At 43.8% G+C, this 20,598-nt stretch overlaps 1 pseudogene; it reads right to left on the bottom strand.

The window, feature by feature from the left end:
• Window positions 1-15,416: 15,416 nt before the first annotated feature.
• The window catches only part of LOC143389163 (inactive serine protease PAMR1-like), a 72,361-nt pseudogene continuing 67,179 nt past the window's right edge, over window positions 15,417-20,598 (bottom strand).

Here is a 20,598-nt window from a genome sequence, read left to right on the forward strand (position 1 = left end):
GAAGGGCGGGGTGAAGGGAAAGCTGTAGGGTTTCTGTTGTTGTTTGTTTGTTTTAACCGAAAGAGGTCGGCCTCGGGGGCGCAGGCTAGAAAGGCGCGGAGAGATTGTCATGGCTAGTTGTTGGGGACGTGCCTCCACCCCCTCGACTCTGCACTCAGTCGGCTTCTGAGCCCGGAGGAGGCGCGCAGAGACAGATGGGCTCGCTCAAGGGAGGGTCCCAGACTCCTGGCCAGCTTTGCATAATAATGAGGAGACCCATGCAGTCTCTGGGACAGGGACACAGCACATGTCTACAACTCTGCCACCTGGTGACCTGCGGGAAGGCAAAGGCTCAATTTCCTCAGCTGGACAATGGGAATCAAAATAACCCCTTTTGCAGGGCCACAATGAGAATTAAACAGACTGTGAAAAAAGAGATTTGCAACGTGTAAACGCGTTTGGAAGATGTGAGCGGAGTAAGCCTGTCGCTTGGGACCTGCCAGCCTCCTCCAGAAGAGACCTCAAAACTCTACCGCCCTGGTGGCGGTCCTCTGCACCCGTCACTTTTAATCTTCTTGCCGGTAGGAGGCACTCCTTGGTGCCCCATTGTGCTGAACCCATTATAAAATGGACTGCCGAGGACCACGTGGAAACTTGCAGAGCGGGCCCTGGAGATGGTGTTTGGGAAGACAGGGTCCCTGCACTACCGTTTGGTGGTTAACTGTCAGGCGCTGGTATCTGAGAGCTTGAGTTCTTCACCATCTCCCAGTAATCTTCATCTTCCCCGAGTAATCTGGGAAAAAATTCCTGATCTCACTTCTGCCTTTCTGCAAAATAGGGAGATCATCCCCAGCCTAGCAGTGAGCAGGAGAACTAACCAAATGAAATGTAGGCGACACGAAAATCTCTTTAAACTAGAACCTGGCGCCCAGTAAACGTCAAAAAAAAAAAAAAATGTTCAGTGAATTCTAAGGGTCCTTGGAGAATCATTTTCTTGGGCAAAACATCCAAGGATGAATAGACAAGTGAGGGAAATAACAAGAAAAGGAGGGGGAGAAGCTTTACAGAAGTTAAAAATAAATCTCTCTCTCCATGTACCTCTTTTCTTCACCTCCCTTCCCATAATCTGGGTCCAAAAATCTTCCTCCATCTTTCCTCCCCTCTTCTCTTTTCTTTCTGCATCACATTCACTCTCAGACTTTTCAGAATTCTTCAAACTCTGCATTGTCTTTCAAGGGGGAAAAGAGTGCTTTAATCACGTCTTTATCCTTTATCCTGGAGCATTTAATTTTGGGTACTTTCCTCTCCCAAAGAATTTAGGTATTGTTTAGTCAATGTGTTTCTTAAAAATAATTTGTAAATGAAAAGGGCTTCTTGCACCTTGGTTATTATGCTTGACAGTTGCCTTCCCATAAATCCTATAGATGTGTGACTTTGTATCTGAAGTTGTCACGTGTGCATCCTGTTGAAGCCAGATTTAAAGTTAGGTAGTCAGTGTAGTCAGGTAAATCGGGTCTAATATCAAGTGAAATCTAAAATGGAGGCCATGCTGGGAATGACTCAGGGAAAACGCAGGACAACTCATTGAATGTTAATGAAGTCCTAAAGGCCCTAGGCCAAAGTCCACCTCAAAGAAATGTTAATGGAGCCCAGGAAAACAGCCCCAACAGACTTGGAGATAGCCCATCCCAAAAGGTGATAATTAAGCCCACCTGTAGGCCTCCAACCTACATTACATCACTGAAAGAACTATAAAAAGGGGAAAGAACAGCCCTTCCATGGATTCCCACCTTTTGGGTCCCCTTCTTCCTCCGGGAGAAGTCTTTTCTGCTGTCCTTTAATAAACTTCTAATTTCTATTCTGACCTTGCCTCGGCGTGTGCTTTCTGGTGTTATTCTTCAACATTGGGGAAGCAAGAACTCGTCACCGGTCAACAGCGGTTTCACTGTCATTCTCCCTTCACCATTTAGGGATTTTCCTTCCCTCTCTGCTGAGGTAGCAGCTGGAGAACAAAGCCCTGAGGATCTCTCCCAGGAGGCCTAGATATTAATGACCCCAGCAGCACTACTCTATGGCCAGCACCCCTTTAAATTGAGCCTGAGTGAGCCACTCCGTGTAATCCTTCAGTATCTGCATCGGCAAAGGGCAGAGCGGTGCCATTCATTAGTACTCCCTGCCTACAGCAAGGCTCCTAAGGCCACGTAAACCCCGGGTAAGGAAAAGGACAGAAAAGGAAGAAGTTGAAGCTGTTTTCAATTTTTAAAACATCTGGTTGAAACCCACTCAATTACATTTTCCATGTTTGAGGAAATTCAGATATAAATGGGAGTAGAAATTTCAGCTTGCCACCTTCTCTATAGATGACAGTGTTTGGGAACCCTGACATCACCTCCTACATGGAAGAGACATTTGCATTCAGCTGCCCTGGGGGACCTGGTTTATTAAATCATATGGACTACACCACAAACAACTCTGGCTAAGAAGAAATTCTTTCTTGGTCCCAGAGGGCTCCTGCCATCGTTCACACCAGCTCATTTTTAACGCAGACTGGAGCAGTGATTTCCAAAACTAGCTGCCCATTAAAATATTCTTAGAGAGTTTTTAGATATGCAACAAGGCTAAGGCCTCCTGTTAGAGATTTCTACACCATCAGAGGGATTCTGGCTTGGTTGTTCTTCAAAATATCCCCAGGTGATCAATTCTATGATGCAGTTAAAGTCAGGAATGGTTAGACTAGAAGCCTTCAGTATATTGGAGAAGAGTCCAAAAATAGGACTCCAAAAAAATAGTTGGAGCAAGTTGGTATTTAGCCTTTGAAAAGAGAAAACTTAGAAAGATATGCTACCAAGCTGAACTTCTTGTCTTCATATACAAGCTGTTAAAATCTTTTCAGTCCAACACTTGTGTGTTATTCTAGACAACTAATATGCAACTCTATAAAAACAACACAGACCTTTCTTCTTACGTGCCCACGGAACATGAAGGGTAAGCCATGAAGGGTAAGCCGCTGGGTAAGACTCAGCTCTGGGTTAGACAGACCTGCCTTAAATCACCCCCTGCCATGGATTAGACTCTGTGTCACATTAGTCTGGGCATTTCAGATTCTCAGCTTCCTCATTCTGAAACTGGAGAAGATAACAATTGTTGTCATGAGGATTTAACAGAATAACATGGGAAATGTTTAGCTAATATGTTGCCTGGCATGACAAGAGTGCTCAATGAAGGCCACCCTGGACACATGGGCACTGCAGCATGCACCCAACTTATCTACCACTTATCTAGCCACTAGCCTTCCTACCTGAAGTATGACCCTGCTGTCTCCTTCCAATCCCCACAATAAACTTTGAGTCTCCCAGCCAGCAGTAAGTGGATGTGACAACAGTAAGAGGCCACCTTTGCGCTTTTGAGCTTTCTAGCCTCTCTTAGTCTCCTCTAGGAACACTAATGGCAAAAGCGGAAGAGGTAAGGTGTTCTGACATTTGCACACAGATTTACCTAAATCTAGCTCACTGGTTCTCAAACATCAGCTTGAATAAGAACTACTCCACAGGACTGAATACCAAAAAGTCAATATACTCTAATCTGATAGGATTTTAAAAATGAATTTTGACCTTAGGGAACTTTTTCTTTTTTGTCTTATTGATTGTTGACTTAACACCCAACCCAAGTTAAAAGTTCTAAGGGATGGTGCATGCCTATAATCCCAGCATCTTGGGAGGCTGAGGCAGGAGGATCATAAGATCAAAGCCCCCTCAGCAAGTTAGTGAAGCCCTAAGCAACTTAGTGATGAGACCCTGTCTCAAAATAAATCATAAAAAGGGCTGAGGATGTGGCCCAGTGGTTAAGCAACTTTGAATTCAATTTCTGAGGAAGGAGAGGAGAAGAAGAAAGGGGTGGGGGTGGGGGGTAGGAAGAGAGGAGGAGGAGGAAGTTCTATAGAGCTAAAGTAGTGTGTAAGCCACTTTGTGGATTTGTAGTATTACTATAACATTCACTGAATGCTCCCTATGTGTACAATGAACCTTATATACTTCACCCTGTTTGACGCTTAGAGTGACCTACAGAGAACAAACTTATTATCCCAGTTTACAGAGGAGAAAACTGAGGCCAAGGGAGATTAAGAAATTTGATCAAGGCCACACAAATAGTGGTTTATCAATCAGGATCCCAGATAAGAAAAGATAATCTATTCAATTGTGGTAAATGTAATAAAATGACCATTTAGAAGAGTATGAAAAAGATGTGGGGAAACCCTACGGGATAGGGCAGACTTCCTGATTTGTTAACAGTGAGCCCCAGTACCCAGCCTGGATCTGAAGGGAAGTTATAGAAACTCAGAGGGGTCCTGCATGCAGAAATCTTATAACATGAGCTGAGACTTTTATGGCCAAAGCAACCCAGTGGAAGGGAACCTGCAAGTACCAAAATCCCAGTTACCTCCTGTTCTTTGCCCTCCGGGGTTCCCTACTGGTCAAACCCAGCTGGAGGCTGAAGGACAGAAAACCCATTGAAACAATCCACAGGAAGCCCTTGCAAACTCCCCTTCCTGCAAATACACCAAGATGGGAAACAGTGGGAAGGGGACTCCAGGGCCAATAGCAGAGACCAGGGTTCAAGTGCAGGCCACCTTCCTTCAGGACCTTGCTTTTAACCTCTCCACTGTGTAACCTACAATGATAATAATGTTGGAAGAGGTTGGCCCCATAACATGCAGGAACCTCTCCACCATGGGGTGCTCTGGCAGAGAAACAGACTTGGTCAGAACACCTACCAGAGATCAGAAAAGGGTTTATTTAGACCACGGAAGAAGTGACTAGGTGGTGTCTAAAGTTGCAGTTCTAAATTCTGTAATTCTCAGTATTCTTCTCCAATTATTATGGGAACCTAGTTAAACCAAAAGGGAGACGAAATCTTTCTCTTCTTCCATTGTTTCAAATACATGCCCTGCCTTGGTTCTCCCTCAGATGGCTTGAGATTGGTTATTGAAACTCTAAAGGGGAAGGATTTGAGGGACTCCTAATATAGCAAGGGGGAAAAGCCCTACACTGCTTTCCCATAAAAGGCTGATAAATAAGACCATTTCCCCCTTGTGATGACAACAGAGGAGAAATGTTTCAATGTTCAAAATTTATCAGAAGAAAATGACCTAGAGAGAGAAGTTAACGGCCAAGTGACCCCAGGGTTACCCGCTCAGAAGGGACTGTCATTTGTAATGTCTGAGAAATACAAATTTGACTTTTCCCTCTAGCTGCAATTACTGTTTCATCTGCCTTGCTCTTCAAGATGACAGTCATTCTCCAGAACTCAGTAATGAGAAAATCACCCACCATCAGCTCATTAGTTAAGACATCCATGTTTGTGGTTCTTCTTTGCAAAGTCAGAACCACCCAGGGAGCAAATTAAGTCTTTTCCCAGTTTCCATCCCAGCAGGTGTCCTGGTAAAGCAAGCCTGGGCTTTGGAGTCTAAGCAGTTCAATATTGAATCCCAACTCCTGCACAAGTGACATTGAATGGATCACCAAATCCCATGGATCCTAAACTCCCTCCTCTGTAAAATGGAAATAATTCTTATAGCTTTGAAACTTACATCTGTGAAGCAGACATCATGGGACCTAACATATAGTTTGGGCATACTAAAGATCTGTGCTCTGGCCTTCCCAAATAATTGAGAATCTATAAGTCACCTGGTCACCTGGACTACAAGACTAGACACATTTCCCCACCCCACCCCTAACAGAGGGAACTGTAGGAGCCCTTTCATGTAAGACAATTGACGCAAATATGTTAATTTTAAAATATCTGAAACCATTTTGGGATGCATGAAATACATGAATGAAAATTATAGTACAGTGTTGCTGTTTTAGAGGAAAGATACTGAACTATTCTCAGATAGCATTAGCTCTGAAGCCAAGAGCATGCAAGAGAGAATCTGGATATGTCTGAAATTAAGCTGAAAGTGAAAAGGATTTAGAAAGAGAAAAGAGTTCAGAATGATAATGAGTAGGAGAATTTTAAGTGGTGACACCATCATCATCATCATATTCAGGATGCTCAGGTGGACACAGAAGTTATAATATGATTTTCAGAATTAGACCACCCTGAGAACAACCAGCGTAACCATGTGTGGAACAATGAGATTCAAGCTGACTTCATCATTCTCTCTTTCCATTTTGAAGTACCTTGAATACGTCATTTGATCCTCTGGGCATCCGTGAGTACAGTAATGACCCTATCCACTGGGATCCTAAAAGAACTAAATAAGGCAATGTCACCCAAGGCATTTAGCACAGTTCCTGGTACATGTGATACTCACCACCACCTTCACTATGTCAGCTTCCTGGCTACCACCACCTTCTCTCAGATGACTGGTGGCACTGCTTTGCTCACAACCACATGGTACAGCTAGGCATTAGCCAGCCTGTACCCATTTGTCTGCTTGTGGTCACTGAATAGGAATAAAGGAAATCATCCATGTCATGTGTGTTTGGAGCTTTAAGATATAAGGTAAGTTCATTCACTCTTTTCTTGTTAAGATGCATTAGCAAAAGAAAAGTAAGGATGTTCTATTTTTACCCCACTTTCTAAGTGATGAAAAAAAAAGAGAGATGTTACTTCATAGAAATCTCAATTCAGATGTTACTTCATAGAAATCTCAATTCAGACTGAGAAATTGGTCTAAATATAATCTCTTCAGGCAGAAACCATTTCATTAAGCAGAGAGCTCCAGAACGTTGAAACATTCGATTGTTACGCTTAGTGGCTGATTAATTCTAATAGAGTGTGGATTTGTTTCATTTACTCGGTTTAGATGAGGGAGGAGAGGAGACAATGGGAAAAGATGAATTGTGAGTTCTCAGCCGATCATTCCATACGTCAACATTTCTAGTACAAGATGGCTTGAGGTTTGATGTCAGGGTTAACGAAAATTCTTTAAGCCCGCCATAAAAAAACCACAGCATTTTGAATTAGAGTGTCTTATTTACAGTAGCTTAATTCTTATATAATGTGGGATGAGTGTTGTTGCTGACATTTTAATAAGTACCCCTATTTCCTCCTCATCATAGCAACCATTTTTGGTTAAGCATCCTTCCTTCCTCTTCCCTTTGTCCCATCGGAACATAACAGTATTAGTTAGTGACATCCTCATGATGAACAAAAGGGTGGATGGTTTATCTTAGGGGGGGATTCCTTTGCTTGACAATAGCTCACTGTTAAATGCTAGGATATTTGGATAGAAGACTGAATCAAGGACCCAAACCAGGCTCTGTTGACCTCAGAAAAACCAATGACATGATCCTTGTTCTTTCTCTGTTCACTTCTTTATAAGATGACTTGGTGATATCCAGAGAGATTATGTATCCAATCCCAAAAGGATCATCCTTATAAAGTTATTTTCTTTAATAAAAAACAGAGGGAGAAGCCAGTCAATTTAGTTCTAAATTGAGATTATAGAATCAGAGATTCTTTTTAAATCAAAGGCTGAAGAATTGAAGCTTGTATTTACATAACTACAGTAAAGAGTTATGTAAATAGGAATTTATCCCAGTAAGTAGGAACTTATCCCAATTCACTTCAAAGTATCATTTATTAGCACCTGAACAGTATTTTATTTGTAATGCTCTGACTCCCTTTCCACTGAAATTAAACAGCTTTTCCTGAACTGGGCATATTTAAAGATCAATAGCATTCTTTCTCTTTTGTGTGAAATCACCTGGTTCTAGAAGCCCTAAGTGCAGGAATATAACAGCAGTTTTTGTGTCCCCCAATAATTCAGTCTTTTATTTTATTCTTCACCTGAGAAGCTGTTCCCTAATTTTATCTACTGATTCCTTTTTTTTTATTGACAAAGGTCTCCATCAAACCTAGCCCAAGCCACTGGATAAACACTGAGTGAATTGGGATACAAACATGAAGTGAGCCCTAAAAACTTAGCCATTGAGACAGTCTTCTTAAAATGCTGGGCCTCCGCTGCACATCCAGGCAGAGCTCTGCCAGGGAAAGCAAGCCCTGCTGCCAAGAAAAGCAAAGAGAGACCACAAATTGCTACCAAACCACTCCAAAATGTTCTCATCTTTCCAACAGCCCTGAAAAGATAAACTTCCCCAAGCCCTAGGGATTCAAAGTATTTCACTCAAAATTTTCACAGGATCCTAAAGAAGGAGAAAAAAAAATGCAGGCAGGAGTGAAGATAAGTGTCTTACTTTGCATCTGACATTGACCCTTGGCTTTCTTCCTGTCTCTCCTCTCTGCTTCATTTAAGATAATTCCCTGTTAGAACAACATGCATTTGGGTCGATGCAAGGAGTCTTGGTGGTCTTCATTCATGTTCCAGTTTAGAAAATAGCAAAACCCAAGGTCAAAGCCAAGGGCTGTCCTTGATGACTTGATGGCCTCACTAATAATTCCTAGTGACATTCTAGGAATTCACAGGGTTTGATATGCACAGTTTGGTCCTAGCAGTGCCTTCTCATCTGGTTTTCCCAGCTTCAAACCTGGCTCTTCACCAGTGGCTCCATCTCCAACCTCAGTCCACTGAGGAGGTCACATTTTACCCCACAGCCTTATTAGTTTTCTTTCTTTCTTTTTTTGAATATTTATTTTTTAGTTGTAGTTGGACACAATACCTTTGTTTTATTTATTTATTTATTTATTTATTTATTTATTTATTTATTTATTTATTTATTTATTATTATGTGGTGCTGAGGATTGAACCCAGGGCTTCACGCACACTAGGCAAGTGCTCTACTGCTGAGCCACAACCCCAGCCCCTGCCATACTGGTTTTCTAGATAATCCTCAGACATGCCAGGAGCCCTCCTTCTCAAGATCTTTGCACATGCTCTTCCCTCTGTCTGGAATGTTCTTCCTCACTTCACATCCTTGCTAGTAGTTAACTCCCCAACCCAGCCATCACCTCTTCAGGGAACAAACCATGTGCATTCCCTTCAGATTAAGTCAATTCCCCTGGGATACATTCTTTAGGCATACTCTACTTTTCTCCCCAGTACTTACCATGCTTTCTAACTCAGCACTAAATCTGGAATTATGTGACTGATTGCAAGCACCTGCTTATGTTGTTGGCCACCTTCAATGTCCCCAGTCCTTGGTGCACAGAAGCACTCAATTTTTTTGATGAGTGAATGACAAACAGGTGGAAAGTCAATGAAATCACAATTCTTGGTTAAATTCAGGATGGGAGAAGTTTTTATCAACTAACATTCTGATACATAAAGTCAATGTTGAAGGTCATTAAGTTTTGAGCAGATGATGAATTTGACAACATGAAAATCCTTAAATCCCAAAGGACTGGGAAGATTCATATTCAAACCCTAAACTCACAACGCCATGGTATAATGGATACCGTACTATGAGGGAGGATTAAAGGCTGCAAATATCCTACTTGTTCAGCTGAGCCTGGTCCTTTTTGATAAGTTCAACCTGTACCACCTTTGCCCCATCCCACTCAAGTGCAGATAGGAAAATGTATTTTAAAAGTCACATAGGCCCTGTCTCTTTGTCTCAGAAGTGTATCCAGAGGACTCTCACACAATCCACCCTTGCTCTTAATGTTCTTGGTTCTTTTATCCCTTGGTCCCCATTCTTCTGTGCCCATCCTTTCCTATGGCTAACTGCACTCCAAGCTTATTTCTACAGGCTTGGACCTGAACAACATTCTAGAACTCTCTTTTCTCTCCCTACTCCTCATAACATTTCTTATAGCTGGCTCTTGAACTCTTGTCTTCCCCTCCTGGAGAGTACCACACACAGCAGCCAGCAGAGTATGTGGGTCAGGTACTGCTCACAGGCTTGGCTATCAGGTGCATGGTCCTGCTGGAGTGTCACATCATTGCACTCCATTTGCAGATGAGGACCAACTGTGGGATTGACACTGTGGGGTAGTGACAGAGCTTAGACTTGAGCTCAGGCTGGGTTTTCTGATTGCTTCCATATGTCCAATACAGTCCTCCTGAACTCCTTTTAGAATTCCATTTCCATTTTTTCATTGTCCTGACAACATCAGCTGAATGTTCACAAATGAACAATAAGAAGCCACATTATTAATCTTAGCATGTGAAATCCACCACCAATGGCCTCCCACTTTGATGGGCCTTGCCTTGACTGACAGGCCTGACCTGTCACTGTAATGAAGGTTTCATGGTGAAGAATGATTAGTCCCTATCCAACACAGTCCCCTTTATGCTTAATTTCCCAAGTTTTATCCTTACTTACACTACCTTTCTGTCTGCCACTCCTCCGGAGATTTGAAGTTTTAACTGTACTGTGACAGGTTGAGTCTTTGGGAGACACTGCAAATAAAAAGTGGACTAAAGATTCTGTCTTTTTAGTCCCTTCCTCTTGATTCTGTTGTCATTTATGAATACAATGCGAGTTGGTTCCTCTACTACCCATTAAAGATAAAGACCACCTCAGGTATAAAACCTATCCATTACCAAGGAAAGTGAAGGTCTTGCTTAAATTGTAGTGTATCTAAATTTTAGGTGTCATTTAAATTGTATCATATGGGACACAAAATATAAGTAAAATCTACATGATTTAGGGAGGACATTTATGCACATATATATGTACACAGCCTCCATCCAAAGACCACTAGAAACTCCTGAGGTTGAATGAGCTTCTCAGTCCGTACAGTGAGGGACAGTGTGTGTCACAGAGAACTGAGAGGGACATCATCAAAAGTGTCTTGGAAACAACTTACAGGATTTTGACTTCTAAATGATTTGGGGGAGGTTTGAAGGAGGAGTGGGGCTCAGTTCTGGATTGGAAGCTGTCAGAAAGTAGGGGTACTTCTAGAATTGGCCATCTTAATAGAAGACTGAGACCAAAGCTGTAATTGACAGAGAAGGAGCAGTGACTCATGTTAAATCCTTGGAAAGGGAGAGAACTGGTATTCGTAAAGTTTGCATCATGGTTACACAATATATGAAAGTGGTATTCTTTATGTCTTGATCAATCCCGGTCACAGAATGACCCAGAGGGATATTGGCATGAATGAAGGTTTGCAAATGGATACTAATATGTGCTAAAGTATTTACCTTCAAGAGGAGAACACCACAGCCTAACGAGGCCTGCCATGGACACCTAAACACCAGAGCCTAGCTGATAGAATGTCACTGGTCAGGGGCCACAAGTGTACATATGCAAACAAAACAGCCACAAGAGGAATTATAAACAAACTCTTCTAGATGAAGCACAAGCAGCTAGTCCCTGGTATTTTCCTGTTGTGTCTCCTGATGGCACCTATTCAGATTCTCTGAATCTCCCCAAAGGCCTCCTCAGTGGTCAAGCACTTTCCCAGCACTTGCAAGATTTCTTCCATGTCAACTTAGGGACACTGGACCTATGCTGAAAAATTTCCTCCCCAATATGGTTCTGGATTAGGGGTGGGGAGAAAACAAGAAAAACTCTCATGAGATTTGGAATGGAAAGTGAAATAACCACTGTTTTCACACTCTGGAAGTTGGTAGAGCTCATCCAACACCAAGGCAGTTCATACACATTGTCACTCCATGTCACTCCCTCTGCTGGGATGGGACAGCAACAAAACCCACAGCTTTTCCAGCATCCTGTTCTGGCTTTTAGGAATTTGAATCAGGTGAGCATTCGGCCACATGCTAAGGATACCAACTTCTCCTGCAAGTCACTCACACCAATGAGGTTGGGGGCAGCAAGAGACACACATGGGTTTCTGTTTGTCCTCACAGGTTCTAGTTTGTCCTTGCTGTGTCAAGTTCACATCCAGTTTTCATTCCCAACTGCTGGCCTGGTGGATTCAGGACCAACCAGGAGCAAAGTCTTCTCCACAAGTGCCTGGTGTTATGTGGTGAGTATAATCCCTTACTCTCTGTGACTCTTAAGAGTTCTGGTTGACTGACAAACCTCTGGCTGATGTCCACACCAGATTTCCAGCTGTGAGTCCTATTCTAGAATGCAAGGTGGGTGTTATAAAGAGAGATGGAGAACATTCCAACAGCATCCAGACACAGCCAAGGGACTGGCCCATTATCTGATTGTTTTGTTCTGACTTGAGTCTTATGAGATACAATACTCGTGGCTGGGGTAGGAAGATCTAGGGGTCATAGCAAATGGCTATGGGGCTATTAATCACATTCCCAGGATTTGGGGCCAGAAGAAGCATCTAAGAACATTCAAGTCATGGCAGAGATGACAGTTCTGCGAACCAGAACTGAGTGGTAAGGCAAGAATGGAAAAATTATGCTATGCAAGTGAAGGAGGTGTCAAAAAAAAGTGGGGAGCATGATGGTTAGGTGGGGAGTCAGAACAGTCAGGCAGGAGAATGTGAGAATGGACCCCCATGTGTGCAGTGTCCATGGAGGCAGATGTGGAGGCTTTGGGGTGCTGTGCTCAGCTGGATAACTCAGGCCCTGCCAGTATTGTGGGAACCCAACCACATGCCATGTGTGTTAGTCAGTTTTCCATCATTCTGACAAAATACCTGAGACAGATGGCCCCTAAGGAGGAAAGATTTATTTTGGCTCCCGTATCAGAGGTTTTAGTCATGATCAGTTGGCCCTGTTGCTTTGGTCATGACAATATGGCACATCATGGCATGAACACATGGCAGAGAAAGCTGCTCACTTCACAGTGGTATGAAAGCTGGGAAACGCAGAGGGGGGAGGAGGGGCCAGGATTCCAATATTGCCTTCAATGACCTGAGGTCCTCCCACACCACCTCCCAACAGTGCTGTATGCTGGTGGCCAAGCATTTAACATGTGGGCCTTTGGGAGATATTTAGGATCCCAACCACAACTCCATGTATGAGTCCATTGGTTTCTACAGTATCTCCCTATCATGCAGCTACCAAGATACAATCCCAGGACCTTATCAGGCCGATTTAACACCTGCTGAAGGGCAGGGAGGGAGGCTTAAGCAATTTGCCCAAGATCACTGAGAAAAGAAAAAAAAAATGTTAAAAGACAGGAATTTGAATTCAGATCTCTTTAATTCAACTTCCATTACACCTTTCAAGGACCAGGTCTTCTGGGCTTAGAACAAAGTCTTTGGGTGACCTGATAAATATCCGTAGAATCAAATCTCCCTGCCTCAATCAAAGATTCACTTGACTGCAACATCAGATCAAGCCTCTGTCTAATTCCACAAAAACTGTGAGAAGATAAATATTTTTTGTTTTAAGCCATTAAGTATTGGATAATTTGTACTCAACAATGGATAATGTATTGCTCTTGTATGAAGCCGTCACGATGGAGGTGGGGGTGGTGAAAGAAGAGAGTGTGACTCAGAGAAAGCCCTAGGAACACCAACCAAAAGACAAAGTAGAAGTAATTCCTTTCTGACTGAAGGGGTTATGTATAAACAAAGAAAGGGAGGCAGTTTGGGAGGCAAATATGTCCACTATTCCAACCTTGGGGCCAAAGTCCTTGAGGCTGAAGTTCTCTGAGACAAGTTGAAAGAACAGTAAAATTCCTGTTTGGATCTACAGGCAGAGAACATCTCCTCAGATGCCGTGTAACAAGTCTGGGTTCCCCATTCTCGTGTGGTACAGAAAAGACTGAGAAGTTCCCACAAGCCCCCAAGCGAGGAAGAAAGGGTCACTAAGAGTCTAGCTGCACAATCACCATAGAAATCATCTCTGTGGCCATGAGGCCAAGTAATCCAAGCCAGGATCAAATAGGAATCACCACCAGATCTCAGGAGTGCCAGTCCCTACAGAGCTAAGGAGATGCCAATCAGCACCTCCTCTGAGCCCCCATGGAAGCCAATCAGCACCTCCTCTGAGCTCCCATGGAAGCAGGAGAACACAGCACAAGTTAAGCTAGTTATAGATCCTAGCACTAAATATCAGCAAAATACCCAGGATGGGAAAGACATGCCACATGCACCCAGGAACCAGCATGAAGTCAGGAGTCCCCTCGATGGTCCCAATGCTCAAAGGCACTTGAGCTTCCAAGTCACCATCTTGTAGAAGAGAAAAATGGAAATGAGGAGTGTGCTACTTAGCTTTCTGTTACTGTGACAAAAAGCCTGAGGAAATTAGCTTAAAGAGGAAAAATTTATTTTGGTTCAGGTTTTCAGTCCATAGTCAACTGACCCAATGGCTATGGGCCTGTGGTGAAGCAGAATATCATGGCAGAATGACATTGTGGAGTAAAATTTTGTACTTTATGGTAGCCAGTAGGAGAGAAGGGAAGGAAAGGGCCAGAGACAAAATAAATTCTTCAAAGTCATGACCCTGGTGACCTGTTTTCTCTAACTAGACCCCAAATCCAAATGTTCCTGCCTCTTCCCAATACACCAGATGTAGGGGACCAAGCCTCTAACACATGAGCATTTGAGGGGACATTTAAGATCCAAGTCATAACAAGGAGAAAAGATAAAAGAGTAAGTCACCCCAAAAAGAAGGTGTTAATGGGAGGATCACATAAAGAATTTACAGGATTGAATTCAACTTTTTCCTCCCTTATCCAGTGGGAAGCAGGTCTGGGGCTGAGGAGGAAACACCCATGTATTATGGAAAACAGGGAGGCTACAGGTCCTTGGCAAACCTAAATCTGATGTAAGCGAACATGTGGCTTCAATCCAACTACTCTAAAACATACGACAAAGATTTATTTTATTTCCAAAGAAGGGTTTTAGACTGGATCTAGAACATGAGAACCAAGGGCACATGGAAGTCAGCTAGTCCCTGGTGTTTTTCTTTTGTGTCACCTGATGGCACCTCTGTCTTTTTTCTCCTAATCTATGACTCACGAAGCTCCAAGAGTTGGTCTTGAAAAGACAGTGTGGTCTTTGGCACACACACTATTTGGTACCCTTAGTTCTATATTAAAGGACTATAGGGAGACATGGCTCTGACACACGTAGCCCAGAGACACAGTACGCAGGAATGAGAGCACAGCACACCTGTTTTGTAGGTCAGAAGCCAACCCTTGTTTTATTGAAATGTGTACAGGAGATTGGAAAAGAAAAGGACCAGACTGCACTGTGGCAAGGGACAAAGAATGTGCCACATCCTAACTCAGCCGTGCCAGACGTCCTGCAGGCAGCTCTTTGGAACTTGGTTTGGCTGCAGCCTCCACAGAGGCTTTGTGAAGCCCAGAACTCCTCAGGTCAACCCTCAACCAGAGGTGACCATGACATTCACCTCACTGAAAGGTGGGGAAGGCCACCAGGTCAGTCAAACCGGAAGGTGTTCTTTGAAGAAACTCAGGTCTTGAAAGCTCTAGGATCTTCCCAGTGGTTTCCAAGCAGGCGGGAAGAAGGCAGTGGCTACCAGAAACTGAGCTCTACTCACCCCCCACTGAGTTGTGTCCATGAAATCAGAAGCCCTGGCAGAGCCAAGTTCATGGGCAAAATCCACACTTCAGATCCACACTGAGTCCTGTAGCCCAGGTACAGACAGGTGCGTGGAAAAGCTCCCCGACAGGCCTGCAGCTGGCTCACTTCATGTTCCTCTCAATCCAGTCTTTGAAAGGCAGCACCTTGGTAAATGCTGTGGAGAGGCTATGACTACAAGATTTATCATAGCTCCAGCTGACCAGCCCCACCAGATGCCAGTATGGTTCAGGTGATGCCCGGCCGGGGAAGAACATAGCTGCAATGCCCCCGGTCTCCGCCGTGCAGATGTCCGAAGGGGCACTGGAGTCCTGGCTGGCACATAACATGTTGTGGGTGACACTCACGGGGATGCTGTGGTCTTCATGCTGCTCCTCACACAGCAGTGAGTCCACCACCCTGACCACCCCAGAGCGCAGCGTGTCGTTCTTGAAGCCAGGGCTCCTCACATCTGCCAAGATGTTCCAGCCAGCCACAGTGAGGTGGGACTCCTGGAAGGAGATGCTGAGGTCCCTAGTGGCAGCGAGGCAGATGGGCTGGACACGGGTGCTGATGCGGGCCTTGTCCAGGAGCTTCAAGATGGCGATGTCAGCGTCCAGCAGTATGGGGTCGTAGTTGGGATGCAGAATGATGGCAGAAATCTATCAATACAAGGAATGGATAGCAATGGTGAGCATCCAGCTCCATGGTGAACAAGGACAGTCAAGTTTGGGGGCAAAATTATTGGGAGAAATTGTTCAAAAACCAGGTACCATTATTTGACATTCTTTGCTCAAGAAATCTTAAAAAGTAATTGCTCTGTTTCCAGGACTGCAAACTGAAATGACTACTGGAGTCTGTTAGATGACATTAAATAAGTGGAGTATTCAGGTGAAGCTACAGAGAACAGGAGCACACACACACCCTATCTAAAGTGGACAGAAAGCTGGGTGCAGCGACCTGTGATCCCAGTGACTCAGGAGGCTGAGGCAGGAGGATTGCAAATTCAAGGTCAGCCTCAGCCATTTAGCAAGACCTGTCCCAAAATAAAAAATAAAAAGGACTGAGAATTTATTTTTGTGGTAAAATATCACTGGATTCAATCTCCAGTATGTATAAATGAATAATAAATTAAAAATAAATAAAATAAATGGGCAGAGGCCACTTCATTCCAGCTGATCGCTGCCGTACAGAAATGGACCAGCATTCTACATTTGCCAGAGCATGGACTCCAGATCTTTAACTGAAACATCTTAATTTTTTAATGGTGGTAAGTAACTAATGAAGAAAATATACATCAGCCTCATCATGTTCTGTTACTGGAACTGTGTTTGAGCACATTTTCGTGAGAAACTCATGTCACACTCATCATGATATATGGGTCTCTCTCCCACTAGCCTGGACTCTTCAGAGTGGAAACCATACTTTGTTCTTTTTTGTATCTAGTTTCAGTGAAGGGCAAACTGTTGTATCCCCCAAATAGATGGATGGACAGATAGAAGGATAGGACGAGAGATGGATGGATGGGTGGACAGATGGGTAGGTGGATAGATGGATGGATGAATGGACAGATAGATGGGTGAATAGAAGGCAGGGAGAGACGCAGGAAAGAGAAAAGCATTCTGTAAATTGATGAGGAATGTCTTGGATAGGATTTGTCTATGTCCTCAAAGCCTACCAGGTAGTGCCCAAATGCATTGGGTGATTAACTCTCTTTTATCCTCGAACTATTTGTTAATCTACTTTGAACTTGACTCTGTGCTAGGCTGTGAGGGTCTCGTGACATAGAATGTTTATGGAAAAGATGGTTTTAGGCCAAGCAGGTATTAAACTAATAATTTCACTAACTTTTAATTTATTATGAGCTACTAGACAAATTATATGTGTATTTTACTTGGAAGTAATTGAATTCTTTTTTTAAATATTTATTTTCTAGTTGTAATTGGACACAATACCTTTATTTTATTTATTTATTTTTATGTGGCGCTGAGGATTGAATTCAGAGCCTCGCACGTGGTAGGTGAGCCCTCTACTGCTGAGCCACATCCCCAGCCCAGTAATTGACTTTTGATAACCATGATGATAGATGGAGCTTGTCTCTTACTTTTAAAAGAAGCAAAGTGGGGAAGGACAGGATGGCCTTTCTAAATGCCCCTGGTATGTGCCAGGCCCGGGACTGGTACTGACATGCTAAGTTGACAGGGCTGACATGGTCCTGCTCTCCTGTGCTTAGAACTGGTTGAGCCAAAGCCCTGGTTTCCAAGTTGAGCCCTCCTCTCTCACCCGTAAGCTTTGGATGGTCTTCTCATTCTGGTCATCATCCCAGTAAAACTTCCCCAAGACGATTTTGAGATCTGCTGTCTTGATGACGGTGACCTTCCCCAGGTCAGTAACCCAGTGGGTGGCCACCACCACGGTGCGCTCGTTCACCAGGGCGCCGCTGCAGACCAGAAACCATGCGCCCTTGTGCAGGCCCCCATCGTGCACCCCACTGGTCTTCCTGTAGATGGCTGCTTACCATGGCCAGCATGTCCCTTGGGTCTTCAGAGAAGTGACATTCTCAATTTTCCCACAGACTATGGAGAAAGCACCAGTTCAGTAATACCAACTTAGATATTTCCATCCAAAGGGGAATGCATCTCTCTGCCAGGAGAGCACCAACTGGAAAGGTGGTCCCATGGGTCCAATGACCACTAAGCCATCTCACCTGGATTTCTTTTCCCTTTAAATATTGATCTAAACACAGTTGGTTATAAAGTCGAAGGTTAAAATTGGAGGTTTTATAGTAAAATGAAACGCAGATTATGATCCCAGGCACTTACTATCAATAGGACTTGGGTCAAGTGACTTAATCTTTTAGAGTCTCAGTTTCCTCACCTGTAAAATGGATAGAGCAATAATAATAGTCTCATAGGGTTCCAGAAGACTGAATGAGATGATGTATACAGACCCTCAAAAATTTCATGACCGTCATGATAAATGTGACCACCATGATCTAAACCATGCTGTTCTCCTTTCACAAGGGGAGAATGGAAAAAGGAGCTGGGTCTTGTTCTAGACACTTCCATATATTATCTCAGTAATCACCATCTTAACAGAGGAGGTAATTAATATTTTATTAATTAATAACAATTACCTAATTAAAATCACCGCAGGGTGGCTGTGAAATGGAGCTTAGGGTAGCCAAGATGACGTAACTAGAGGCTGCCTAGCACCTCTAACCCCCTCCCCACTTGCTGTTTAGTTCCTGCTCTCTTCCTTTTCTCCCAGTAAACATGATAGAGTTATCCACAGAAAGTATGCTCCTAGGAGTTCATGACTCCGCTTCTCCTGGGAAGTAAGTTCAAGCCAAAGGAAGACACTTCTAACCAAGGGGTTCCAGGTATCACCAAACTAGGGAAAGCCATGCAAGACCACTCCTTTGGACAATGGGACTCTCCCCAGACAACAAGTTGAATGGCTTTACACAGGCCGCTTTGGAAACTGAAAGATACCGTCACTCAAAGATGAGCCTTGACTCACTAGGGATGCAAGATGGGGCCTGCCCACTCCACTTCCCAGTCCTCAGACACGTCCTCTGGCTGCTGCCCAGGCAGCGGTAGAAGGGTGAGAGGCACTCATACTGGAGCTGGGTGTGCAGGTGCTGGTACCCAGCGGGCAGGTCTCCAAAGGGAAGGGCTGGCTTCTTGGTAGGGGCACCCTGCAGCTTCTCCTTGCTGAAGGCCGATGAATAGAGCTGGTGTAATGGCGTCTCCCTGGGTCAGAGCACATGGGGCCAGAGAAAGAGACTGTCACCCTGGTCCCTTTAGCACCCATGCCAGGTCCCATGTAGATATGTGGTTACAGCAGAAGAGGAAAATGTCCTGTCTCTGTCTCTATGTCTCTGTTCTTTCGCTTCCTTTCTCTTCTCTCTCTCTCTCTCATACACACACACACACACACACACACACACACACAGTACCCTTCACCTCTACCACTGAGCAAATTCTCTTGTACGCCGCAATCTTTTCATTCCTCCATTTCCATTTCTGGCATGCTTCCAACTGCCTCGGATTTTAACCAAAGAGAACTACATCTGACATAATAGCTGCTATGCAAAGACACTACACAGGCACACACACAAATTTAATTGCGAAACTAAATAGAAAAGGGAGTTAATTTGAATGAGAGAATGCAGGCGTACTTTTTTTTCCCTCCAAACATTATCATAATGGGGCAATATTAGGAATTGACTTGAACTAAACTGTGTTGATACAGTAGCTTGATTTAGCAATTAGCAGATGTAATTAGTTCACCTCAGAGAATAGAAATTTCTCTCAGGGTACATTGATTGGGAGAAATATGAAGTGTTGTGTGTAAATGTGGAAAGGGATATTAAATGATCCCTGAAGGTGAAGGCCCCAGAGACCACTCTGGGGTTCTTGGGGGAGATATACACACATTGTTCTGCTTTGTGTTCGTTTTATATTGGTGCCCACTGAGTGACAAGCTGAAATTCCTTTAGGAATCAATGTCTTCATTCCCATTTGATAAATGGAGAAGGGAAGCCCAGATAGGTAAGTGAGAGTGCTCACAGGCACACAGGAAAGGAAGATGGTTCATGAGACCACCGTGCTTAGCTGTCATGACTTCCATGTGGTGTCACAACCACATCAATTTGATATCACTGTAAGAAATTATTTCATGCATCTCTATAGAACTTGGATCAGAGCAAATATTCCACCTATATTGATTTCACTCAACAAATATTCCTATCATGGTTCTAACCAGGTCTGTAATTCTGGGAGCTTCTGCGCTTGCAAACAAGTTTATCTCTAGGCCACTGAAGGTTCACACTGCCTTTGGGGGCTCCCCAGGTGAGCCTGGCTGTTGGAGATAAGTAGAACCCCCACCCCCCACTTCAGCAGCCTGCCTTCCAGAAAGATACTGAAAAACCGAATTTCAGGTTTGCTTCTCATTTACATGAGACAGCAGGCACATTGCCACCTAACCTCCCATTAAAATTGTCTTAAAAACTGCGTTCTTTTTGAGAGGGGTTCCTCCTTGAGATGTCTCTTTGGGAAGAACAGGGGGATTCCACTTATTGGAGAGTTCAGCCCAGGGAATCACAGAGACCTGAAGACAGGGCTGAGTTTGAATTCCATTGCCACCATTTCAAAGGAAATGTCTTGCCTAAAAGGAAAAGACTTGAGAGAGAAAGAGGAAGGGTCAGATGCTGACGGGCATCCTCACCAAGGAACACTCCAGGGCGAGCCTGGTCACTCGAACTCATTATTACTAACCCTGACAATAGCTGCCTTTAACAGG

The sequence above is a fragment of the Callospermophilus lateralis genome, unplaced genomic scaffold, assembly GCF_048772815.1.
Source record: "Callospermophilus lateralis isolate mCalLat2 unplaced genomic scaffold, mCalLat2.hap1 Scaffold_161, whole genome shotgun sequence".
In the NCBI taxonomy this organism is placed as follows: domain Eukaryota; kingdom Metazoa; phylum Chordata; class Mammalia; order Rodentia; family Sciuridae; genus Callospermophilus; species Callospermophilus lateralis.